This window comes from Hypanus sabinus, chromosome 8 (genome assembly GCF_030144855.1).
Source record: "Hypanus sabinus isolate sHypSab1 chromosome 8, sHypSab1.hap1, whole genome shotgun sequence".
In the NCBI taxonomy this organism is placed as follows: Eukaryota; Metazoa; Chordata; class Chondrichthyes; order Myliobatiformes; family Dasyatidae; genus Hypanus; species Hypanus sabinus.
The window spans coordinates 163,259,371-163,286,451 of record NC_082713.1 but is presented as its reverse complement, the minus strand read 5'-3'; the positions used below and the strand labels follow the sequence as shown (position 1 = coordinate 163,286,451).

At 40.9% G+C, this 27,081-nt stretch overlaps 1 protein-coding gene across 23 annotated transcripts in view; it reads left to right on the top strand.

Annotated features, from left to right (window-relative positions):
• LOC132398672 (ras association domain-containing protein 9-like) overlaps positions 1-27,081 on the top strand; it is a 209,731-nt gene that overhangs the window by 54,028 nt on the left and 128,622 nt on the right. For 6 of the 23 annotated variants that reach the window (XR_009513765.1, XR_009513763.1, XR_009513753.1 and 3 more), the window contains one exon: positions 23,671-25,952. The gene's annotated coding sequence lies outside the window, so the exon portion shown is untranslated. Of the gene's footprint in view, positions 1-14,333; positions 20,439-20,811; positions 21,931-23,670; positions 25,953-27,081 lie in introns of those variants that run through there. The other 17 variants (XR_009513761.1, XR_009513742.1, XR_009513743.1 and 14 more) reach the window with 8 other exon arrangements.

Here is a 27,081-nt window from a genome sequence, read left to right as displayed (position 1 = left end):
ATTTATTTACTTTTTTGTGTTTGCTTTTTTCTGTTCTTTTCCTCCTCCCTTTTTTTCTTTCTCTCACTGCCCATCACTCTGCCTGTTCTCCATCTCCCTCTGGTGGTCCCCTCCCCTGTCCTTTCTCCGTAGGCCTCCCATCCCATGATCCTTTCCCTTCTCCAGCTCTGTATCCCTTTTGCCAATCACCTTTCCAGCTCTCGGCTTCACCCTACCCCCTCCGGTCTTCTCCTATCATTTCGAATTTCCCCCTCCCCCTCCTACTTTCAAATCTCTTACTATCTTTCCTTTCAGTTAGTCCTGACGAAGGGTCTCGGCCCGAAACGTTGACAGTGCTTCTTCCTATAGATGCTGCCTGGCCTGGTGCGTACCACCAGCATTTCGTGTGTGTTGCTTAAAAATACAAGAAGCTCTACAGTTGCTGGTAATCCAAAGCAACACACACAAAATGCTGGAGGAAATCAACATGCAGCATCTATAAAAAAGAATAAACAGCTGATGTTTCAGGCTGAAACACTTCTTCAGGACAGGGAGAGAAGGGGAAGACAACAGACTGAAAAGGCTGGGGGGAGGGGAAGGAGGATAGCTAGTTGTTAGGTGAAGCCAGGTGGTTGGGAAAGGTAAAGGGCTGGAGAGGAAGGAATCGATAGGAGAGGAGAGTGGACCATGGGAGAAAGGGAAGGGGGATGTGATAAATGGGTGAGAAGGGATAAGGGGCCACAGTGGGGAATAAAGAAAGAGAGGAGGGGTTGTAATTTTTTTTTACCGGAAAGAAAAGTTGATATTCATGCTATCAGGTTGGAGTCTACCCAAGTGGAATATAAGGTGTTGTTTCTCCACCCTGAGGGTGGCATCATCATGGCACAAGAGGAGGCCACTGCCTGACATGTGGGAAAGGGAATGGCAAATGGAATTAAAATGTTTGGCCAATGGCTGCACTTTTGGTGGATGGAGCAGAGGTGCTGGAAAAAAATCGTCCCCCAGTTTACAGTGGGTCTCACCAATTTAGATGAGGGAGTACTGGACACAATAGATGACCCCAGCCAATTTGCCTCACCTGGAAGATCTGTTTGGGGCCCCGAACGGAGGTGAGGGAGGGGGTGAATGGGCAGGTGTAGCACTTTGGCCGCTCACAGGGAAGAGTGCCAGGAGGGAGATTAGTGGGAAATGACGAACTGACAAGGGAACCATGGAGGGAGTGATCCCTGTGGAACGCTGAGTGTGGGAGGTAATGTAAAAATATGTTTGGCTGTAGGATCCCTTTGGTGATGGCAGAAATTGCAGAGGACGATGTGCTGAATGCGGAGGCTGATGGGGTGGTAGGTAAGGAAGAGAGGAACTCTAAACTAAGAACAGATGACTTTCCTTCATTGAGTAGAGAATGGATGATGTAATGTCGTAGAAAATACTTGTGGTTGATATTTTATAATATTGCTTACAGGGGATCTAACAGGTAAAAGAACAGAGGCAAATAATCATTCAAAATCATTCAAGATACCAAGAGATCAAACGATTTCCAAACGCATGGCCAATACAAGCAAGCACAACTTTAAGGTGGTTGGAGAAAAATATAGAGGGGATTTCAGATGTAGGTTTTTTACACAGTCAGTGGTGGGTATGTGGAACATGCTCTGGTGGGAGAGGCAGATAAATTAAGGACATTTAAGAGACTCATAGATGGAGACATGACTGAAAGAAAATTGGATAGCTGTTGTGTGAGGGAAGTGTTAGATTGATTTTGGATTAGGTTAAAAGATTGACACAACATCATAGGCCAAAGGGCCTGAACTGTACTAAACTGTTCTATGTTCCATGCATATACACGAGTACATATTCAAAAAATCCATGCAAAGCTATTTTATGTGATGTAAAAGCATTCATCATTTTCTGAGGTCCACAATAGAAGAGTCATAGAAAGTACAACACAGAAACAGGGCTTTCAGCCCATCAGTCCATGCCGAACCATTTAAACCGCCTACTCCCATTGACCTGCACCGGGACCACAGCCATCCATACCCCTACTATACAAGTACCTATCCAAACTTCCCTTAGACATTGAAATCAAGCTCACATGCACTACTTGTGCTGGAAACTCATTCCACACTCTCACGACCCTCCGAGCGAAAAAGTTTCCCCTCATGTTCCCCTTAAACTTTACACATTTCTCTCCTAACCCATGATCTCTAGCTGTAATCCCAGCCAACCTCAGTGGAAAAAGCCTGTTTGCACTTACCCCATCTTTACACCTCATAATTTTGTATATCTCCATCAAATTTCCCCTTAATCTTCTACATTCCAAGGAATAAAGCCCTAACCTATTCAATCTTTCCTTATCTGAGGCCCTCTTGGCCTGGCAAGATTCTTTGTAAATTTTCTCTGTACTCTTTCAACCTTATTTACACCTCTCCTGTAGGAAGGTGACCGGAAGCATTTGTGAGTTTCGAGAGTTTAAAGGAATATATATGCAAAGTCAAAGTAAATTTGTTATCAAGTATACAGGTATGTCACCATATGCCATTGAGAACCATTTTCTTGCAGTAAATTGATCCATGCATTTAGCAAACGGTTATGACCCACAATATTGGACCCTTGCTTGGTGAGCTTGTGTCTAATAGATTTATCTTGTCAAATTTACACTGGGTAGCAGAAGGCAGATTTGTTGCTGGAACTACATGATATATTTGAACTTCCACTTTGCAGATCCATCTTTCCCCATTCTTTGCAAAGTAGTGATCCAGTTCTCAACGTCGTGGCCTCATTGCCACTAAAGACATATAAAAATGTTCAAAAATTATTAAAAATCAATGAAACAGTTGAAATAGATTTAATTCTATTTAAATCTTTTAAAACATTGAAACATTTAAAGTCAGAGATGTGTGCAAAAATTTAAAGTTATTGACTTGGATGGTTTACATCTGTAAGTAACGCAGTGAGCATGTGTGTACACGCCCATGAGCTCCTCGTATACATATTTTTTGATTATTGAGAGTGGGGAAGCCTGTCTGTCACACTGTTCAACCCATTGCTTTAAAACATGTAAGTTGATTTTGTTAATTAATAAAATAACTCAGCTATGATTTTTGCATCTGTTTCTCACTATTCACAGAACACTAAATTCATTCCATTTTCATTAATGCCGCAGCTGCTGGCTCTTAACAAATACTTCTAACAATATTCTTGCAACGCGGGGTAGCACAGTAGCATAATGGTTAGCACAATGCTTTACAGTACAATTCCTGCTGCTGCCTGTAAGGAGTTTGTTCGTTCTCCTGTGACTGTGCGGGTTTCCTCATGGTGCTCCGGTTTCCTCCCCCAGTCCAAAGACACACTGGTTGGTAGGTTAGTTGGTCAGTGTAGATTTTTCTGTGATTAGGCTAGTGTTAAGTCATGGGATTTCTGGATGCCGTGGCTCTAAGGGCTGGAAGAGCTTATTCCGTGCTCTATCTCGATAAATAAATAAAAGGTGAGTTGAAGAGCCAGCTGCTGTAACCTGAGTAGGCCGAGGTCAACCCCTTTTATGCAATAAGAGCTGAAGATATAAGTAAAGGTCAGTGCCAAAGCAAACTGCATTGTTAATTCAAGGTCTAAACGGATAGCCTGCCCATTTCTTCCTGTTGATTTACTTTACAACGTGTGGCAGAAGGATAACTGTGTGAAACTTTAATACTTGGAATTTAAATTAAACTAGAACTTTGTCCAAATTTGTGCAAATGTTGTCTACTGAACCATGAGTACCTTGGACATTTATTGTGATAGTGCTTGTGCCTCGATCCCTCAGTGCTGTGGTGCTTGTGCCTCGGTCCCTCATTATGGTGCTTGTGCCTCGGTCCCTCAAAGATAAGTTTTCATTTACCTGTAATTGTTTCTCTGCTGCTCCAAAAATTTTACTTCTGATGCTTTGTGAGCAATTAACCTTAAAGCTCAGCTATTCCTCATCCGTGTAATAGTTACAAACCAACATCATTAAAAAATACTGCTTCTATTTCCAACTGGCACATTTCATTTTCCCACACCACTACTAATCCCCTCCTCTCAATTGCCAAACATTTCTGTCAACTAAATATTAGTGTGTAAAATACAATAACGTTAGTGGACCTCAGAGAAACTCTCTTCACCAGCCACCTACTCTACCATTCTTCCACACGTCATGATAAAGCTGTTGGTATTATGTTTAGTCATGAAGAGAGCTTTAGCCCAGGTATCTATTTCATTAACTAGTCCACCAGTTTCAGATCTGTAACATCACCAGCTCTCTTTCCTCAGCTCTTCTTCTGCTAAAACCCTCAGATGGGTATTTGGCCTAGACAATTTGACTTACCCCTGATTGGCCTTCTTTGGTGACACTCCACAAACTTAGATCACCCAGAACTCTACTGCCTATAACTTAACTCTCTACTTCCCATTCTTAGGATTTGCCAAGTCCGGATTTTATGTTGGTTTCCAGTAAAGTGATGACTTGATTCTTATCCTTGTTCAAAGTTCGAAGTACAATTTATTATCAAAGAATGTATAAGTTATACACCTTGAGATTTGTTTTACTTACAGGCAGCCACAAAGCAAGAAACCCAAATAACCCAATTTTTTAAGAAGTGAAAGCTAAAATCAGAAAGAGAAAGAAAACACAATCACGCAAACAATAGAAGCAAGCGGCAGCATTCTGAACTAGATTGAGTCCTTAGATCCACTCCCCAGAGCGGCCAGAGTAGGCCCTAGCTTTGGTCTCAGTAGCACAACAGCTAGAGCAGTTCATCACCGAGAGAAGAATGAAATTGCGGGAGAGCAAGTGAAATCAGCCCAACCCTCGCCTCCAGTCCTGACACTAGGGCTTTCCAGTCTATCTAGAACCGGCATTTCAAATTGTTCCATGATCTCACTCTAGTTTCAATATAATTATGGAGAAGGATAAGACTGGACCCAGGGTTGAGATTTTTGATTGGAGAAAGGCTAACTTTGAGGAGGTGTGAAAGGATTTAGAAGGAGTGGATTGGGACAATTTGTTTTACGGGAAGGATGTAATAGAGAAATGAAAATCATTTAAAGGTGAAATTTTGAGGGTACAGAATCTTTATGTTCTTGATAGGTTGAAAGGAAAGGTTAAAAGTTTGAGAGAGCCATGGTTTTCAAGGGATATTGAAAACTTGGTTCAGAAAAAGATTATCTACAATAAATATGGGTAGCATGGAGTAAGTGAGGTGCTCGAGGAATATAAAGAATGTGTGAAGAATCTTAAGAAAGAAATTAGAAAAGCTAAAAGAAGATATGAGGTTGCTTTGGCAAGTAAGGTGAAATAAATCTGAAGGGTTTCTACAGTTATATTAATAGCAAAAGGACAGTGAGGGATAAAATTGGTCCCTTAGAGAATCAGAGTGGACAGCTACGTGTGGAGCTGAAAGAGATGGTGGAGATTTTGAACAATTTCTTTTCTTTGGTATTCACTAAGGAGAAGGATATTGAATTGGGTAAGGTAAGGGATACAAGTGGGGAAGTTATGGAAACTATAACAATTAAAGAGTTGGAAGTACTGGCGCTTTTAAGGAATATAAAAGTGGATAAATCTCCAGATCCTGACAGGATATTCCCTAGGACCTTGAGGGAAGTATTGTGTAGAAATAGCAGGGGCTCTGACAGAAATATTTCAAATGTGGTTCCATTGTTTTAAAAGGGTTTTAAGAATAAACCTAGCTATTATAGGCCTGTCAGTTTGACATCAGTGGTGGGTAAATTAATGGAAAGTATTCTTAGAGATGGTATATATAATTATCTGGATAGACTGAGTCTGATTAGGAACAGTCAGCATGGATCTGTGCATGCAATGTCATGTTTGACAAATCTTAATGAATTTTTTGAAACGGTTACAAGGGAAGTTGACGAGGGTAAAGCAGTGGATGTTGTCTAGATGGACTTCAGTAAGGCCTTTGACAAGGTTCAGCACGGAAGGTTAGTTAGGAAGGTTCAATCGTTAGGTATTAATATTGAAGTAGTAAAATGGATTCAACAGTGGCTGGATGGGAGATGCCAGAGAGTAGTGGTGGATAGCTGTTTGTCAGGTTGGAGGCCAGTGACTAGTGGTGTGCCTCAGGGATCTGTACTGGGTCCAATGTTGTTTGTCATATACATTAATGATCTGGATGATGGGGTGGTAAATGGGATTAGTAAGTATGCAGATGATACTAAGGTAGGTGGCGTTGTGGATAATGAAGTAGGTTTTCAAAGCTTGCAGAGAGATTTAGGCCAGTTAGAAGAATGGGCTGAAAGGTGGCAGATGGAGTTTAATGCTGATAAGTGTGAGATGCTACATTGTGGTAGGACTAATCAAAATAGCACATACGTGGTAAATGGTAGGGCATTGAGGAATGCAGTAGAACAGAGTGATCTGGGAATAATGGTGCATAGTTCCCTGAAGGTGGAATCTCATGTGCATAAGGTGGTGAAGAAAGCTTTTGGTATGCTGGCCTTTATAAATCAGAGCATTGAGTATAGGAGTTGGGATGTAATGTTAAAATTGTACAAGGCATTGGTAAGGCCGATTTTGGAGTATTGTGTACCATTCTGGTCACCGAATTATAGGAAACATGTCAACAAAGTAGAGATTGTAAAGAGAAAATTTACTAGAATGTTACCTGGGTTTCAGCACCTAAGTTACAGGGAAAGATTGAACAAGTTAGGTCTTTATGCTTTGGAGTGTAGAAGGTTGAGGGGGGATTTGATGGAGGTATTTAAAATTATGAGGGGGATAAATAGAGTTGACGTGGATAGGCTTTTTCCATTGAGAGTAGGGGAGATTCAAACAAGAGGACATGAGTTGAGAGTTAGAGAGCAAAATTTCAAGGATTACACGAGGGGGCATTTCTTTACTCAGAGAGTGGTAGCTGTGTGGCACGAGCTTCCAGTAGAAGTGGTAGAGGCAGGTTCAGTATTGTCACTTAAAATAAAATTGGATAGGTATATGGACAGGAAAGGAAGGAGGGTTATGGGCTGAGTGCGGGCCAGTTGGACTAGGTGAGATTAAGCGTTTGGCACGGACTGGAGGGGCTGATATGGCCTGTTTCTGTGCTGTAATTGTTATATGATTATATGGCTATACCTTATCCCTTTGATCTCATTCAACCATTTACAGTATATCTGTCATATCTCTGAGGCCCTCCGTTGGTCGGGGTCAACCATGGAAGTTGCGTGCCAGTTGTCTACATGATATGCAGCCAGTACTCAAGCAGGCCAGATCAGTACGATATGGACAGCAAGCTGTTACCCATGCAGAGGGCTCCCATTCTCCATGCAGCTGGTAAATCCAAAGGAACGGCAGAGACCGATAGTTTGGCACCAGTGGCATCGCAGGAGTTGCCAGGCATCGTGAAGCTCAACATAGGACTGCCTTAGGGATTCCAGTTCTGCATTTTTCCTTAGAGTTTACTTCCAAAGCCTTCTTCATGAGTGGGTATAGCTGCAAGAGGGCAGAGGTTTGAGATGAGAGTTTTCCTTCTCCTAGCTGAGCTGCTGATGAGCCCCATCTGTCTGAAGTGACTTCTTTTATGATGCCTGTAACCTGCCTTTACTCCTTCTCCCATCATTAGAAATGGTTCCACTGGGCTTAGCCCAGTGGAGGCCAGGAGTTGGACTTGGTGTCAGAGACTATTTGAGGTACATGCCAATGGGAGCATTTAATAGATACAAGGAGCTCATCCCCATTACCACCCCTGGCCATGACAACCTTAAGGAACCAATATTACCATAACTACACACCTCTGATTCTGGTTATTTAACCTCCCTGATTTTAATAATTCCACTGGGCCTCAAACTCCTTAAAATCTAACCTTTGACAAAGCATTGGGTCACATGTCCTACAATCCCCTTCTACTGCTCAGTGAAATCTTGTTTGAGTATGCTCCAGTGATGTGTTTCAGTGCATTCCATTAGATTAAAATGCACAACATAATATTTGTGTTATTTCTACCTGCTTGGGACCTTTCATTTTTTCGTCAGTTCAGCCAGGCAGGAAGAGCACACTGATCATGTTCTTCACAGTCTGTCCTCTATTATTGCTTCAGGTGTCTGTCCATCATTGCATGCTAGTTTGTGTAGATTAATATCCTCTATCTTGCTGACAGATCAAAAGGCCAGCGCTAATATGTCAGTGATGTAGGAATGGGCCTAGTAAATCACATATGTCAGTTTTAATCCTGCTCCTTCACTGTTTTTGCCAGGTGGTGAGAAATAGGCTTAAGCAGAAATAATCATTGGGCCCAGCAGTGAATTTTCTAACCTTGTATATTGTTTATTAATTGAGATACAGCATGGAATAGGCCCCTTGAGCTGCACTGCCCATTACACTGTCGGTGCTTAGGGCGCAACGAAGGTCCTCCATCTCTGCCTGTTCATACTGCCACACACAGATAAAGAAGAATTCTTCATTGCTGTTTCTGTAACAAATTTTTGACCTGTCAGGGTTGTTAGCTCTGAGCTGAGCCCCTGAACCAGGAGGACCAGTGGACCTCTCTTAGTCCGGCCTCTACCCTTTAACACAGGGGTGTCAAACTCATTTTAGGTCACGGGCCGGATTGGGCAAAATGCAGCTTCATGCGGGCCGGATCAGTCGGGCGCGTGCGAACGCAGCTTTCATTGCCTCCGTATTTTCAGCCTGTTCTCATGTGTCTCAGTCTCTGCTATAACTACAAAGTGTTTCACTTCACAAATTCCGTTTCTTATGAAGAAGACTGCTGAGCAAGCATTATTTTTATGATTGGTATTAACTTACAATCATAGGCTTCATATCGCCGGGCCATTAATAATTAAAATAATAGACCTATCTAAAATGATCTTGCGGGCCTTGTGTTTGACACCTATGCTTTAACATGTTTGGCATGGGTGACCCTACCAATAGCCAAAGCACAAAATGAGAGTCGCACATTTTTTTATCCAAAAAGTTAATGGCAGCTTAAGCGCAGAAAAATGAATATGAGCTGTTATTATGGCAAAGAGAAAATTCAGGATGCGCATCTATAGACAAAGGAGATTGCAGATGCTGGAACCTGCAGCTACAAACAAACTACTGTTGGAACTTAGTGGATCAAGCAACAATTGTAGCAGAGGGGAGACGATCATATCGATGCAAGGTTTCCATCCAAAATAGTCGATGCAGCTGCAAAGAAGACACAACAGTGGCTATATTGCAGTAGGAGTTTGAAGGGATTTGGTATGTCACCGAAGAGGCTCGCAAAGTGCTACAGCTGTACTGTGGAGAGCGTTCTAACTTGCTGCATCACCAGCTGGTATGGGGGGGGGGGGGTACTGCATAGAATTGAAATAAGCTGCAGAAAGTTGGAAGCTCAGTCAGCTCCATTATGGACACCAGCCTCCGTAGTATCCAGGACATCATCAAGGGGCGATGCCTCAAAAAGGCAGCATCCTCCAGTAAGGATCCCCATTACTCAGGCCATGCCCTCTTCTCATTGCTACCATCAGGAAGGAGATAAACGAGCCGCAAGACACACTCAACAATTCAGGAACAGCTTCTTCCCCTCTGCCATCTGATTTCTGAATTGAACATTGAACCCATGAACACTACCTCACTACTTATTTTTCATTCCTATTTTGCACTACTTATTTAACTATTTTGTGTGTGCATATATATATTCACACTTGTTTTGTTATAGTTATATGTATTGCATTATACTGCTGCCACAAAGGTAACAAAGTTCATGACATATGCCAGTGATATTAAACCTGATTCTGATTCTGATCAAGGTGGACATAGGTGTTAACAGAAACTTTTGCATTATTTCACGGAGCCCAGCTGCCAATTCACACTTCTTTCCATGAGTTCTTATACCCAACATGGGTAAATGTATCCTGCAGTATAAGCTCCCTGATGATGTGTTGTTAGTTCTGACCTGCAAGATCCAAAGCACATCCTGTTAAAATAAAAGGAATTTGCAGATGCTGGAAATATGTATTACAAATAGAAATTGACCTTGTTTGAACAGAAATACCTATGGGAAAAATAAATGGAGTTAACGTCTCAGATCGATGATGTCTCAGCAGAACTAGGAGATGATTGCAGAGGAGAGAGAGGAGTGAAGGAGAGAACACAGGGGATATTTGTGGTTTGGTGGAAACTAAGAATGAGTGAGTAAATGAGATGTGATGCCATCTTTGAGAGAGTGGAGAACACTTGTCATCAGATCTGTCTGAAGGAGCTGAAAAAGAGGTGAGTGGAGCAAAAACAATTCTGGAAATGTGTGATGGAGAGAGAGGTAGTATAGGAGGTCAAAGACAGAGAGGTCAGATTGAGATTGGCATGGAGAACTAATGCAGCAGGGAGCTGGAGACTCAGGTTCACCCTGATGAAATGAATGTAGATGTTTTGCAAAGCAGTTACCCAACCTTCTTTGATTTCTCCAATACTATGAGAACGCCACAAAGTGAGCACCAATTGAAGTTCACAACATGGGAAGAAATGCACATGAATTGCTGCTTCACCTGGGGAATGTTTATTTCCTTGGATGTTGAGAGAGGTGTTAATGTTCTGTAGTTAAAAGAAAAAGTGCCATGTGAATAGTTGCGGGTGTTAACAGACTTTGAAGACTGAATCAGGGAATTGCAGAGGGAACGGTGGCTTTGAAATATTGAACAGCAGAGATGTCCATGGTAATAGGATTATGTAGCAACACTCTCAGAACGCTGGAGGATCTCAGCAGGTCATGCAACATCTATGGAAATGACTGAACAGAGACCCTTCTCAGCCTGAAATGTCAGAATCTGAATCAGATTAAGGTTTAAAATCACAGGAATATGTTGTGAAAATGTTCACCTGTTTATTCATTTCCATAGATGCTGCCTGACCTGAGTCGTTGCCCAGGTAGTTTATGTTTGTTGCCCTGGATTTCCAACACCTGCAGAATCTCTTGTGGACACGAAAAAAATTATGGAGGTTGACCTGGGGGGTTATCAGGGTGAAGAAGAAGGTCATGAGGAAACCCTATCCATGCTCTGACTTGGAGGAGAGGGGTGGCTAGGGAAATCAATCAGTCAGGACTGAGAACCATATTGACAATGGTGGAGGTGGAAAGCATGGTTAAGGAAAATGAATGTTGTTATTTCTACGCAGATCCTTCAGTGTATCCACATAACTAAACCCCTTCATCTCTGAGATCAGGGTGATAAACACTTTACACACTTTCTGCAATCCTCTTACAGTGCAAGCTCGAGTCAGGAGATAAGAATGTAACTAAACTACTGGCAGAGGCTTGAAGCAAGTAGTGCTTGAATTTTTCAGTTTTAAAAGACACTGCAGAAGACTACCTAGAAAATTCATGTTGTATTTGTTTTACTTTGACAAAATACTCTCAAAAAATCTGATGTATTCAAATACTCCAGATGTGCAGATGTTTCTGGGCCCAGAATGAGAACTAAAGCAATGAATGACTTCAATAGCAGATGTTCAGTTAAAGATCAGAATACAAGATGAGATAGGTTAACATAGATTTCACAGAAGGACTGAAATATAATACTGAATTCAGGTTGAATCTAGCACCATATAAATGATATTGTGTGTAGAATAATAATGGCTTTATTGCAGAGATGAGGAAACATGAGCAAGAGTTGGAGTTTGCAGAGTAGAACCTAACCCTCCCAATCCAACAGTACACAAAGAGACGTTCACATCGGCTGACAGAGGCAAACTGCACAGCATAGCTCCAATGCTGATTATAAATTAACAAAGCTGTGAGCATAGCTTCCATTTTTCTCAAAAAACAGCGACCACCTGCAGTCGCCAAATGAGAAAATCCTGAAAGAAAAACAAATCTGGAAAGTAAACCTTATTATTCAGCTGACAAAATTCAATAATTATGAGCTGGTGTGCTGTTTCAACCCACAGCCTATCAAGCAGACAATATTATCAGTGCAGCATTCAATGAAGCTATATTTAGGAATAAATAAAGCTGTTGCAGAGCAAGCAGGAAATTGTTATCAAAATCCTTGATTATCTGCAAAAAGGCCACAACTTCTCCAGACAGGTAATTAATCTAACATCAGTCACATCCTGATGTCCAATTGAGGTATGGATAGGTATAAATACCATGGCATATATTTCTAATGTTATTGCAGAAACAAACCTAACTCATCTGTTATTTCAAGTTTAATTAAATGCATAACACAATATCTATAATTTTGTGAGAAAAAAAGTAATATTAATTTAAATCAGTTGGTGTTTAAAATATGAAGGCATTTGAAGATAAGTTATAAAACTCATCCCCATAGGCTTCTGCTAACTTCCTGCCATAAGTCCGACAAAGGACTGACAGCACTACCAGGAAATAGGAAATGATAGCAGGAAATGAGAGGCAAGAAGTAAATTCTAAAATGAGTTGAGGCAGAATAGAGTGTGTCTTTCACCAAGATGAAAAGGTGGCGTAGTGGTTAGCACAAAGCTTTACAGTACCAATGACCTGTGTTCAATTCCCACTACTGCCTGTAAAGAGTTTGTATGTTTTCACCGTGACCTTGTGGGTTTCTTCCAGGTGCCTTAGTTTACAATGACTAATAGGTCCCACAATCCAAAGACCTATTAGTCATTGTAAATTGTCCTGTGATTAGGCTCGGATTAAATTGGAGGATTGCAGGGCAGCACAGCTCTTAGGGCCAGATGGGACTACTCCGTCTGTGCTATCTCTCAATAAATAAACAAATAGCTGATGGTCTTCCAGCAGCCACTGGCGTTTATGTCAGTATATGTACATTCCTGTGAACAGCCCATTGGTAAAAGAGTCCAGTTTTACACAACTGTTCAGCTCAGACTTGAACACGGACCGCTGAACGGTTTTCCACACCATCTTGCCGAATGCACAAAGTATGTGGACACAAGAATGCCTCCTCCGCACAGCATCCACTCTGAGGGCGACACGAGTTGGGATTGAGACTCCAGGTGTGCATGAATGACCTGACAGGGAAGGGCCCTTCTCATCGCTCATTGATTTTGATGGTCTACTCAGGCAAGATCCTATAGAATCCATTATTTTCTTGTTCCACAGGGCTTTCAGGACATTCCATGTTGCTGATAGACTTGTGATCACAGGAGTTTACCACAGGTGGTACTACCAGACTCATCTAATCAGAACTTTGTATGGCAACGAGGCCAAGCTCATCCACTTGGGTTGGGTAGAACCTCAGCATGTCATGACCCCGGGTGTTTATGAACTCAGGCTCATTGCACAGCCATACACTAATTATCAGGATGAGGGCTAATTTGGGGATGTTTTCTCTCTCTCTCTCTTTGGAGATCTGTAAATCAGATGCTGGTGCACATAATCCACTTTGAGCCTCCAGATGAAATGGGAGATGACTCAAGTGACAGCTGCTGCATGGGAATGAGTGCAAGTCACTTTTGCACCATGTGCAACAATACAAAGGAGAGAGAGGGAGAGGGGAAATGAGAGCTTTGCAATTTACAAAGATTACCGCTTGTCGTTTTGTGATACAGTAGGTTTCAGACAAATCTACAGATTTTACCAAAATATTGTATGAAAACCTGAAAGGTGTTAAAAATTACTTTTCCAAAATCAGAAATTGTAGGAATATATATTTTTTTACACAGAAAACTTGTCAACTCCAAAGATCTGCTTGTTGCAGTCCTATATATGTTGTGCATGAACCAAAGGATTGTTAAATCTGTGTGTGGGTTACCTACTCATTCAGGTGAGAATGCTGGAATGCTGGCCCACTTGCTTGGAGATCACAATTCATCAGTTCCAAATGGCAGGCTGGCAACTTTGTACCATTTTATTATTATCCATGGTACATCTAAAACGAATATCAATCAGCTTTCAATATACTGGCTCTTTAGTCTAAATCTAAAATGAGGGTAACATTTGGCGCATCAAGTCACGAGATTGGAAAGTTGTTTCATGTGCAAAACTTGCTCAGAAATGGAATGGAGAATTGAAGTTGCAGTGAGACAGTATTACTGACTTACTCTTTGCTGAAATCAGTCCTACAGCTATTGAACTTGGGTCAATATCTGCATTACAGATTCAACAAAAGAAATATAACAATTCTAAACTATGCTTTAAACACCTGAAGCAACTTAAAGGATAAGCTTTATCAGAAATATTTTAGCTTGTGATAACAAGAAACGTGTGCTTCACACAACATTGAAACCATGTGTAGATAGCAGAGAATGGTCTCCATTTTCTGGGGCTGAAAGGGTATTCTCCTGGAGCAGATTAAATACCTTTTGGAATGAGGAACATCAGTAAAGATAACTGACACCCAATGTGAGTCATATGTGGAGCCTAACCTGCTTTTTCATGTCAGAAAAATAATTTGGCCTTTTTGGTTTCTTGTTTTGAGGTTAAGGCTAGTTTGCAAGAGCAGGAATCAATGCACTACCAGTGATGGTACTGCTGACCCCAGACTGTAATTAATCCCATGAAAAAAAACAAGATGATATCTCATAAAGGGTAATTGATGCTGTTGGAGATGGATGTCTTAGTTGGCATGTGTTGACCTCTGATTAACTCCTCAAGATCTGTATCATGGAATATTCAGTCTGACTGATGTAATGCAAGTCTTGCAGTCTTTCAGAAACCCAACCATTCTCTCTTCCTTTTCCAACTGCTGATTTAAGAAGTTCAGGCAGACTCTTCAATTCCAGCCATGCTGCAGATTTGTAGCTGTAATCAGTCTAATCCTGCCTTCACACTTGGCCAGCTAACTGGCTGTTGCGAGTATTAATTAGGGAATTAATTAAAGAATTTACTCAAGGAACTAAACAGAACAAGAAGGTAGCCAGACTAACTGGTTGTGGGAACACAAGAACAAAGCCAGAAAGTACATATCAGAGATACAGGAAACATGATAAAAGTTAATTAGTCCTGATCTTTAGATAATGATTTTGCCACAGTGGGAGAGATTAAACAGTATAGCTGATATCCTCTGGAGTTTAAAAGAGGATGAAGGGTAAAAAACATTCATATAGGGATGAGAGAGAAGATGTGAACTTGATATTTTACCTGGCTGTGGTATCTTGGATCGGGGTCAAAATTTCTAAAATAATTGCTGGGTTATGTCTAACCAAAAAGATAAATGCTGCCAACCAGACACTTCTACCATGTCAGCTGAAGTGGTGGATGCAGGCTGGATTTCAACACTTCAGAGAAGTTTGGATAACTACATGGATGGGAAGGGTATGGAAGACGATGGTCCTAGTTTAAGTCAATGGGACTGGGCAGAATAATAGTTCAACATGGGCTGAAGGTCCTGTTTCTGGCCCTAAGAGGTCTGTGAAGGCTCAGAAACACAATATATTCATAAAAGAGATATTTAGCCATTAGGGAATCATGGAATATATAGATAGTGATGGAATGTGATGTGTTTAAAATATCTCCCATGAGAGCTTGAATGGCCTCTTGCTTTTATTTCTTTGTCCTTCTGCTGGTCAGAAAGTCAAAATATTGAGGTGACCAGTTAACCTCAAACCCTTCCAGCCAGGGAAATTGAAAACCAACTAATATATTCCATTTAATGTATAGCAAGTACAGGAACATTTGCAATGAAGCTCTTTTGGCAGAATCCTTCAGGTAAGATCTTGCTTTGTAGATGCAGGGTAAGATTGTTGCTAAGTAGACCATGTACAGTATATGAGGCTAGAAAATGTTACAGTAACTTGGACAGTCTGCTAATCAGTGGAGGAAAAATACTACAGATGTGCTCCACTGTTCTGAATGTGGTCTATGTTGTTTGTGTTGTCACCCGATGATAGAGGCAAGTAAAATTACAACCATTAAAGTAATTTGGCAGGTACATGGACAGGAAAGGTTGAGTTTGGATATGGGTCGAATGCAGGTAAATGGAATGAGTGTGGATAGACAACTTGTTCATCATGGACAAGTTGAGGTGAAGGGTCTGTTTCCTTGCTCTAAAACCCTAAGAATCTGTAAACTAGCAAAGAAGCATCTTTAGTTAAATGTCAAGAGTCTCTTATTATAGAGGTCTAGCCATTTTTGAAAAAAAAGAGACACATGCACTATAGATTTTCAGAAATGTATCAAAGGGGGTAGACAACTTCTTGAAAGGCCAAACGTTTGATCCACTACCTTCATGTGGAAGATAGTGGACAACTCAGTGTAGTGTTGCCCTTTGGAGGTCAGAGATGGATAATCCAAAGAACGCTTTCTCCTGTTTTTCTCTGTTCAACTAAGTTGCTGTGTGATTGAAGAGCAAGGAGTGGGATTTGCTGAGATGATGAGAAGATTGCACATGTGATTTCCTAGCTTCTCCTTACTTGATACTTTTAGTTGACTATTTTGTGGTCAGAAATTAAAGGCTAATCTTTATAGCAATCCGTAATGTGTTTTGCAATGAGCAGAGAGGAAGCTGCAGTGAAATGGTACAAAAAAAGTTAAGGTTTATTGTGATATTATTGTGATGCTGACTATCCATTTCTTGATAAAAAAGTACCCCTTCATCTGATAACTCTGTAAATAAACAAATCAAAATCATTGCTACCTACAAACCCCTAAGAGCCAAAGAAATGTGAGCCAATAGAATTCAAAGGTCAACTGAAGGGGTAGCCAATCTGGACTGAGACAACAAAATGGTGGTGGTGGTGGTGGTCGTGGTGTAGGGGGGCTATATAAACAGTCCCAGAGGGAAACACCAACCATTGCACACTGAGGATCTCACCTCTACTGGTAATGAAACGTCTGCAAGCTAATTGCCAAACTTGGCAAACACGACTACAACATCAAGAGATATATCCATCTACCTCTCAGGCAACTGGACTTCAACAGAGAGCTGCCAACAATAAAGGTTTGCTCTGAATAATACTTTCCACAGGAGTGGGTCTCAAGGAAAAAATTTTGGCAACAGTCAGCCCTTGGTGTAATGGAAAATCAAATAAATGAGAGACCACCTAAATCTGTATTCACTCTTGAAACTGAACTCGCACCATACTGCATGCTGTTAATTCAAGATGCATTTGATAAATGATGGATCATCTTGAGGCATAGAAAGACCTAATCCTTGTGGTACCTCATGTCACACTTGTTTTTGATTTCTTTCAATTCCTTTTTGCAAGTAGTGACTCCATTTGCTTTAAACAGAATTAAACCTTGTCATGGGACTCACTTTGCATTATTCATTAGGAACATCACTTTACACAAAAAAACATTTGAATGAAAATCCTGTAGGCTTTTGTGTTCCATTTTATTGAACAAAGCCTTACTTCCATCTCTGTAAGACTGCATTCATTCCTTTTTCTATCCATACAGAAGTATGATCGACGGATTTAAATTTTCAAAGTCACTTGGCATCAGAATCAGGTTTAACGCCGCTGGCATATGTCATGAAATTTGTTAACTTTCTGGAAGCAGAACAATGCAAAACATAATAATGAGAGGGAAAAAAACCTGAATAAAACTAAATAAGTCATGCAAAAATTGATTTTAAAAAGTCATGAGGTAGTGTTCATGGGTGCAATGTCCATTCTGAACTTGGATGGCAGAGGGGAAGAAACTATTCCTGAATTTCTGAGCGTGTGCCCTTAAGCTTCTATACCTCCTTCCTGAGGGTAGCAATGAGAAGCGGGTATGTCCTAGGTCGAGGGTCGGCAACCCGCGGCTCCGGAGCCACATGCGGCTCTTTTACCTCTGTGCTGCAGCTCCTTGTTGCTTTGGGAAATAATTGGTCTTTTGCAGCATCCGCGCCCATGGGGGCCAGGTTGAGGGAGGCTTAAAAGCAAGGCTATTTAGTTCGAATAAAGTTATTCGACTGCAGTTTACTGACTGTGTGAGCACACCGCTACAACGTGTTTTTATTGCTATTAATATACGTCACCACTGCCAATACCTGACACCCGTCAGTGCGCGATTTCTTTAATTTTTCGATCCAAGGTAGGCCAACTATGGAGAATTCTAAAAAAAGAAAAGTGACTGAAGAAAACAGAACGTTTAATGATACGTGGACAGATTCATTTGCTTTCACTGTTGACGAGACTGGTTTACCGGTATGCTTAATATGCAATGAGAAACTAGCAAACAACAAAAAGTCAAATGTTGCAAGGCATTTCTAGAATAAACACGCAGCCTTTGCTCAAAGATATCCGGATGGAGATGAGAGAAAAAAAGCCGTTTCGGAACTGATGCGGAAGGTTGATCTGAGCAAAAATCATTTCAAGCAATGGATGAAGTCCAGAAAACCAACGACATACGCTAGTTATATTGCCGCTCAGGAAATAGTCAGGCACGGGAAGCAGTTTACAGATGGTGAATATATAAAAGAATCTTTCATTAAGATTTCAGAACATCTATTCACGGACTTTAAAAACAAGAGTGAAATTGTGCAGAAAATCAGGGATATGCCCCTCTCTGCAAAGACTGTCAAAGACATAACCATAAAAATGGCAGAAGACATCACAAGACAGCAAATTAAAGACATCAATTCAGCTGTGGCCTACTCGATTGCCTGTGACGAGTCTAAAGACAAAGGTGATATTGAACAAATAGCGTTGTTCTGCCGGTATGTAAACTCTGCCGGGCCACAGGAAGAACTGATTGAGTTGATACCTCTAAAAGACCAAACACGGGGGGAGGACATCTGTGAGGCTATCTTGAATTGTTTAAGTGCCAAAGGAATAAAGACTACCCACCTGGTGTCAGTAGCTACTGATGGGGCACCGAATATGATGGGAACGCACAAGGGAATTGTGGCTTAACTGCAGAAGTCGCTGGACAGAAAGCTGCTGATGTTTCACTGCATCTTGCACCAAGAGGCACTGTGCGCTCAAACATTTCCTCCAGAATGCACAGAAGTAATGGATGTTGTCATTCAGATTGTCAATAAAATAATGGCAAAAAGTTTAAATCACCGTCAATTCCGTTTGTTACTGGACGAGCTGGAAAGCGCATATTCTGATCTCCTGCTGCACAACAAAGTCCGGTGGCTGTCCAGAGGGGAGGTGCTGAAACGCTTTGTCGCGTGTCTGGAAGAAGTGAAAACTTTCCTGGGCAGCAAAGGGCTGGAAAAGCTACACTTCATGGTAGACATGACAGCGCACCTGAACACGCTGAACACAGCTCTTCAGGGGAAAGGACGTACAGCCCTACACATGTTGGAGGATGTTTTGGCATTCGAGCGCAAGTTGACAGTGCTTGCCAGAGATTGACAGAAAGGCACTTTGTCTCACTTCCCCAATTTGAGAGAGTTCAAACAAGGTCACGACATGATAAGTTCGGAGTATTTACATTCTGCAATCATCGCAATGCAAACTTCGTTTGGGAAACGCTTCTGTGAGTTCAGAGAGGAAAAAAACACATTATCCTTCCCGGTCACTCCCCTAAGCATCGATTCATCTCTACTGAATACGACTGCATTGGCAGGTATGAGTAAACCTGATCTTGAGATGGAACTGGCCGAAATAGCCGACAAAGACATATGGGTGTCCAAGTTTAGACACTTGACAGCAGACCTTGAAGATGTTGCCCGTCAGAAGGCTGTTCTTGCTCAGAATCACAAATGGAGTGATATTGAAAACCTCCTAAAAGCAGACAAACTTGTGTTCGAAACATGGAATGCTATCCCCAACATTTATGTAAACATTAAAAAGTATGCGCTTGGAGTCCTGTCGATCTTTGGATCCACATATGTATGTGAGCAGGTGTTCTCCAACATGAACTTTATTAAAAACAAACATCGTGCACGCCTCACAGATGACAGCTTGCGATCCTGTGTAAAGATGAAGGTGACGTCATACAGCCCTGATGTGCAGATGCTGTGCGCTGAGGTCCAGGAGCAGAAATCCCATTAACCAAGTATGATACATATTTTAATTGCCTATTATTTTAGGAATATTCATATTTTTTCATTGTTCAGTGAAATAGTCCTTTTATTTTTCAGGTTGACACCTGGCTGACGTTATTTTTGGTTTGCGGCTGGCGGAAAATTTAAGTTCAGCGTTTTTCGTAAATACAAGAAGAACTCAAATAGACATTGAGTATTTTACTTAAAAGTAACCTTCAACCCAACGTCTTTTTTTCGGAGTTCAAAATGTTTTTGTTGCATGCAGAAATGTAATTTCGTTTTCTCTGCAGGAGTTCATCAATTTCATAAATGCAACACATTATAGTTTGTTTATACATAGCATAAAGGCAAAAAAAACGTTGTATGCAGTGTTATTTCATTTTAAATGTCAAACGGGTTTTGTGGCTCCCAGTGTTTTCTTTTCTGTGGGAAACGGGTCCAAGTGGCTCTTTCAGTGGTAAAAGTTGCTGACCCCTGTCCTAGGTGATAGGGGTCCTTAGTTATAGATACTGTCTTTTTTAGATGCTCCTTGAAGATGTCCTGGATGCTGGGGAGACTGATGTCCATGACGGAATTACTGAGTTTACAACTCTGTGCAGCTTACTTCAATCTTGTGCAGGAGTCCTCACCCTCCATAACCGATGGTGATAATCATTTTAAGATCAAAATAGTTTTATTATCAGTTCAGTAAAGTCCCCATCCTTTCTTGTGTGTGAAGTAAGGAAAGAATAAAAGTTGTAGCAATTACATCACTTCATGAAGCATGAACTCTTTATTTTGCCAGATTATGTGAATATCAGTGTTTGATTGGATGCTGTTTGTTTGTAGCAGCTGAATGAACTGCAACTCCCTTTTAGAACCTATGCATCTAAATTTGAAAGTCATATGTACAAATTAATCCAATTAGTTGTCTGCCTTTGGCAGTATCAATAAATCAGAGAAAGATAAAAGTTTCAAAGACTCAAAGTACATTTATTATCAAAGTATGTATACAGAGTATGTATCATCTTCCTGCAGGCAACCGCAAAACAAAAAAACATTGTGGAACATCAAACACCCATCATGCAAAAAAAGAACGAATTGTGCAAATGCGAAAAGCAAGTGGACAACATGCAGCGCAAATGGAATCGTAGACACTTCCTTGCAGTTTATTATAAGAAGTCAAATGGGAGGTGTAAACTATTCTATTACTTGGATGCCGCAGGTGTTGGATTTCCTGCATTGTAGTTTACAGACTGATGAAATTAGAGCTCACGATGACCCTTGCCAGATTTAGAATTGAATCATGTTTCTCTAACCTATTCATGGGCAAAAAGTAAAACTGAGCTTCTAATGCATTTTGTTACTTATCAATGTGCCCCAAAGATTTATAAAAAAGCAATGTATTTGAAATAAAATTGTTTAGGTTACCACAACTAATTTTTACTCAGCTAGATCATACAACTACAAAATAAATGAGAGAGATAGGTGTATCAATTGTACAATGTGTAAATCAACTGCAACAATTAAAAACAAAATCTAGAGTTATCTTTTAAATGGACTGATGAATTGGCTTAATTGTTACACATGAGGAATAAATTCGACCTAATTATCAGTGGTTGAAAGTTTTTCAGTAATTGGATTAGTTGTGAAACATAATTCACAAAATTCGATACTAAATACTAGATAGACACAGAATCAAAATTAGATTTAACATCACTGGCATATGACATGAAATTTGTTGTTATAAAGCTGCAGTACATTGCAATACATAATAATAAAAACTGTAAATTATGGAGTTACAATGGCACTAGACAGCAACATCTTCGAGCTCATCTGCGGAATCAGCTTAACTTCTAAGATTAATGTCTCTCATTTTCCTTTTCAAGATGCATAGGGTTCTGTTGAAGACACTGACCTAGACCTGCAATCAAACTTTAGCTCTTTACAATGTTGGCTCCCACTCTCAGGGCCCACCAACTGGACATTTTTCAATATCCCAAGGATGCAGCCTAGAAGACAAGCACGCCTTTGGGGTTCTGAGTTCTTGCAGCCCTGGGGATGAGTGGATCCTATGCCAGTGCCACTGACTGAAGCGTTGTGGGGGAAAACGGAATATTGGGAACAATGGATCAGCTGTCGTGGGGTCTGTACTCGGTGAATCGTTCTCTCTCTCTCTCTCTCTTATTGGTGGGGGAGAGTTTGTTGGTGATTTTCGAGTCAGAGATCTTGGCGAAAAAGCGATGTGGGGATTGTAACACTGTAAATCAGTGAATTGCATTGTTTATGTCTCCCCTCTCACTGTAATACCTCTCTGCCCTTTAAAGGGAGAGAGAGAGCCTGTAGCATGACAAATTGTTAGCTGAATGATTAGTTTTTGTTGTACTGCAGATTATGGTGTTTCTTGGGGGCTTATCTATTGCTTGCTCGGTGGGTGGAGGGTGATGATGCTTTTAACTGAAATAATTGGGGAGGGGGTCAATGCTTTGCTGCATGATTGTGCGTGGGGTCCTAACATTTTTATTGTCACTCACTCTTTGCGGCACTCTTCTGGTTTTGTGGATGTCTGTGAAGAACAAGAATTTCAATGGTCATTGAGAAATCTGATGGCAGAGGGGCAGAAGCTGCTCCTGAATCATTGAGCATGTGCCTTCAGGCTCCTGTACCTCCTTTGTGCTGGTAGCAATGAGAAGAAGGCATGACTTGTGTGATAGGGGTCCTTAATGATGGATGCCGCCTTTCGCAGGCATCTCTCCTCAAAGATGTCCTGGATGCTGGGGAGGCTTGTGCCCACAATGGATCTGACTAAGTTTACAATCTTTTGCAGTTTATTTTGTCCTGCGCAGTGCACAACCCCAGCCCCCACACCAGATGGTGATGCAGCCAGTTAGAATGCTCTCCATGGTACATCCATAGAAATGTGCAAGTATCTTCGGTGACAGACCAATTCTCCTCAAACTCCTAATGAACTTTAGCTATCGTCATGCCTTCTTTGTAACTGCATTGATATGTTGGGTCCAGGTTAGATCCTCAGAGATGTTGACACCCAGGAACTTGAAATTGCTCACTCTTTCCGCTTCACAATCATAAGTTTTATGAGGATAAAACATATCTCAACGAAGCATCAATTTTCAATAAAACTAAATGATGTGTATCACATTAGAGCAGAAGTTTAAAGACAACACTTGGTTTCAATATCTGATGTGTCTTCAGAGAGTTTGAAACTTATATACCTTTTAAGTGTACAAGGTTGGGCTAGTTAATCACAATGATGATTAAACTAAGCTACTCTCCAAGGAGGGATAACATTTCTGCTTTGTATCTGAATCACTGTGTTAATGAAATTGCATCTCTAATTTCCCAGCTACTGCTACAATATTTACTCTGTAAAATTTCTGGCCATCTTCAACAGGCCAGTACATAACTTTGCAGATAACTGCAAACATAATGTGATAAAGATTGTAAAAATGTTATTGCCCAATTTTGAGCAATTATCTTTGATGACCAAGAAAGCTACCTGTGTATAACTACTTTTGGGAAATGGTGGGGGGCTGGGGGGAAACATAATCCTGAGGTGAATAGCCCTGATTTCAAATCCGGCTGGCTCCTCACATGCATTGTATTCCTGCTGGGTTGAGTGTCGAGCTGGCAACTCAGCCTCATAAAAAACAGTTAAATGCTCTCCATGGAACTGGCAAAAAATGCTGCCCAATGCGCCACGAGGCACAGAAAGGAACAACAACAACTGTAGCAAAAGAGATAACGTTATATTGTAGGATCCTTTTGTCAAGGAAGAGCAGAACTGTGTCCCACGTCAGAGGATCAAAAATAATGAAAGGAAAGCAAGTGACTCAGAATTATAGATGCAAATGTAATTTTCATTTTTTTAATTTATAGATACAGCACTGCGGTTTGAGTCACGCCACCCAGCAACCTCCGACAGCTCCGAGTTAACCCTAACCCGATCATGGGGCAACTTGCAATGACTCATTCAGCTAACTGGTACGTCTTTTGAATGTGGGCAGAAACCAGCACACTTGCAGCAATGAAGGTCCTCCATCTCTGTCAGTATAGAAGGATTCTTCATTGCTATTTCTGTAACAGTTGTTTTTTTTTGATCAGTCAGTGATAGCCCTGAGCTGAACCCCTGAACCTGGAGGACCAGTGGGCCACTGGCCTCTAACCTTTGACCTATTATCACGGGTAACCCTATCAAGAGCCAAGGCACAAAGCCCTGACTCCAGCCAACATAGCTCTCCAGATCATTGAGGCGTGCAAGCCTCCAAACCCATGACAAGGTTGTGATAGTCTTGGAGGAGAGGCAGTTATAATGGGGAGGACCTACAGAGACTCCTTACAGAGGACACCTGAATTGAACTCCAAACTTCAATTTCCTGAGCTCCAATAGTATCGTGCTAACCGTTATGCTACTGTGGGGCCCATCTGTATCTTTGACTTACATTTCTTTACTTCATCTTCCAGGGCTGACACAGTAGTGTTGTGGTTAGCATTATACTATTACCGCACCAGCAACCCAGGTTCAATACCTGCCACTGCCTGTAGGGCATCTGTATGTTCTCCCTGTGGCAATGCAGGTTTCCTCCTGGAGCTCTGGTTTCCTCCCACATTACAAGGATGTACAAATTAGTAGTTTAATTAGTCTGAACAGTGAAATTGGGCAGCCCTCATATGAACTCTTCTCCCTACTGCCATCTGGCAAAAGATATTGAAGCATTTGGGCTCTCACGACCAGACTGTGTGCAACTGTTTCTTCCCACAAGCCATCCGACTCCTCAATACCCTACATCATGTTTTATTATATTGAGATTTGTTCTCTACAGTGCCTATTGTCTTGCTTATTAATTAATTACTGTACTGCCCTGCACTGTTTTGTGCACTTTATTTAGTCCTGTGTAGGTCTGTAATCTAGTGTAGCTTTTTTGTTGTTTTTTGTAGTCTAGTGTCTCACATAGTCTAGTGTAGTTTTGTGATGTTTGATGTAGCACCAGGGTCCTGGAGGAACGTTGTTTCGTTTTTACTGTGTACTGTACCAGCAGTTTATGGTCAAAATGACAATAAAAAGTGAGTTGACTTGACCTTGGGCTCATTGGGCTAGAAGGGCCTGTTATCATGCTGTATCTCTAAATAAAACAATTTCTATTTATTTATTTATTTATGAATGCACTCACTGACTTGCTTTGTTGTCTTCACAGATATCAACAGCCCACTGGTATATTGATTAAAAACTATTATTCATGTAGAAAAGCAGATAATTAGTGTCAGGAGGCTGCTAAAGTGCATCTGTATTATAGCCACGTTTTTAATCTCATCTTTAGTGAATGCCTGAGCCTGCTTTCCACAGGCGCCCTCCTCAGCAGCCTAGGATGGGTATTGTTGTTGACTTTTAAAGTCCTCTGGCTTTGCAGATCTGAGGCCAGTTTTATTTCCATGTTTGTGACCCAGAAACAGATAGGAAGCAGATAACATGTTTTTCAAAGGGAAGTGAAAGTAGGGCCATTTCTTGCTGTTGTTGTTGCTTATTTTGTCATAACTTGCTACTATATAACTGTAGTATAAGTATATAAGATAGTGAGGTCAGCTGAGAAAATCATCGGGGTCTCTCTTCCCGCTATCACGGACGAGAGATGCAGCACTACATGCTGCATCCACAAAGAAAACAGCATTATGAAGGACCCCATGCACCCATCATACAATCTCTTCTCCTTCCTGCCATCTGGGAAAAGGCTCTAAAGCATTCGGGCTCTTACGACCAGACTATATAACAGTTTCTTCCCCCGAGCTATCAGACTCCTCAATACCCGAAACCTGGACTGACACCTTGCCCTACTGTCCTGTTTATTATTTATTGTAATGCCGGTACTGTTTTTGTGCACTTTATACAATCCAGTGTAAGTCTGTAATCTAGTATAGCTTTCTCTGTGTTTTTTTTTCTATTACATAGTTCAGTCTAGTTTTTGTACTGTGTCATGTAAACCATGGTCCTGAAAAACATTGTCTCATTTTTACTATGCACCGTACCAACAGTTATGGTCAAAATGACAGTAAAAGTTGACTTGACTTGACTTGATAATGCTTTCAAGATTCATGATTTTTTATTTTGATTCCTCGGTACATGAGCGTAAAGAGTAAAATGAGTGCTACTCCCAATCCAACGCAGTGCAAGCAAAACAGAATAAGCATAAAGAATGCAATATAAAAACACAATAAATATAAAACACAGTGTACAAGTATCTGCTTTGTACATGGTCTGTATGTATATAAAATGACACTACAGTAGCGGTGGGCTCAGTTAATAGATAAAGATGGTGATCAGTTTGGGAGAAACAACTGTTTTTATTTTCTCCTCTGAGGATTCCCTTCGAACTGCATCATGAAGTACGATGGCAAATCCTGAAACTCGCTGCAGTACAGGAGCTTGCTAAAGAGGATTATATAAAAAATACAAGAGTCTGGTCAGGCAGCAGTCAGAAACATTTGCCCATTTCCGTATACATTCTTCTTGAGGTCTTGAGTAATCTGTGAAGCTTGACACCACACATAATCGGGGTTCAGGGAGAAGTTGAAATGCAAAGCAAATGTGTTTAAAACTTAGGGTTTATGACCACGGTGGTTCTGCTTTTTGATTAGCGCCCACACAACCAGCTTTTAATGTTTATATAAGTGCCTGCAGCAGAGTTCAAACCGAGTACATTTAATGGTTCATTCAGCCGAACAAAGTGTAACAGGAGAATATTCAGGCTTATGAATGGACATGCCGCTGAATTGGATTATTGTTTATTGTTCATTATGCTTACAAAAACATGTGACCAAGAGAGTAATGGCCTGAAAAACAAGTGAACTTTGATGAAATCGACACCAGTTTGTCACCCAGAAAAGAAAACTTGCGACCCAGTGCATTGCAAATGGTTTTATTAAACAATAAATTAGACTGCACTGAATGCTCTGAAAAAAATCCGCATATACTTTTATTGGCAGTGTCAAAAATCACGTAACCTATTTCCTTCTGGCATGCAAATAACCAATACCCAAAAATATTTGAAGTTGAGATTTCAGCATTATATTAACGTGGGTAAAGTTTTAGCTGCATGTGTGTGCTGACTGAGTTATATCGTTTTGACTGCCAGTTGGAGGTGCAATTCACTGTCAAACCGATTTAGCCAATGGCTTCCAGCAGTGCTATCAAACTAGTTTTTTCATTTTGATATTAAGTTAATGAATTGGAAATAGGGATTACTCATCTGCTTTACAGGTGTCCAACAGTTTCCAGTGGAGGGCAGGCATACAGCC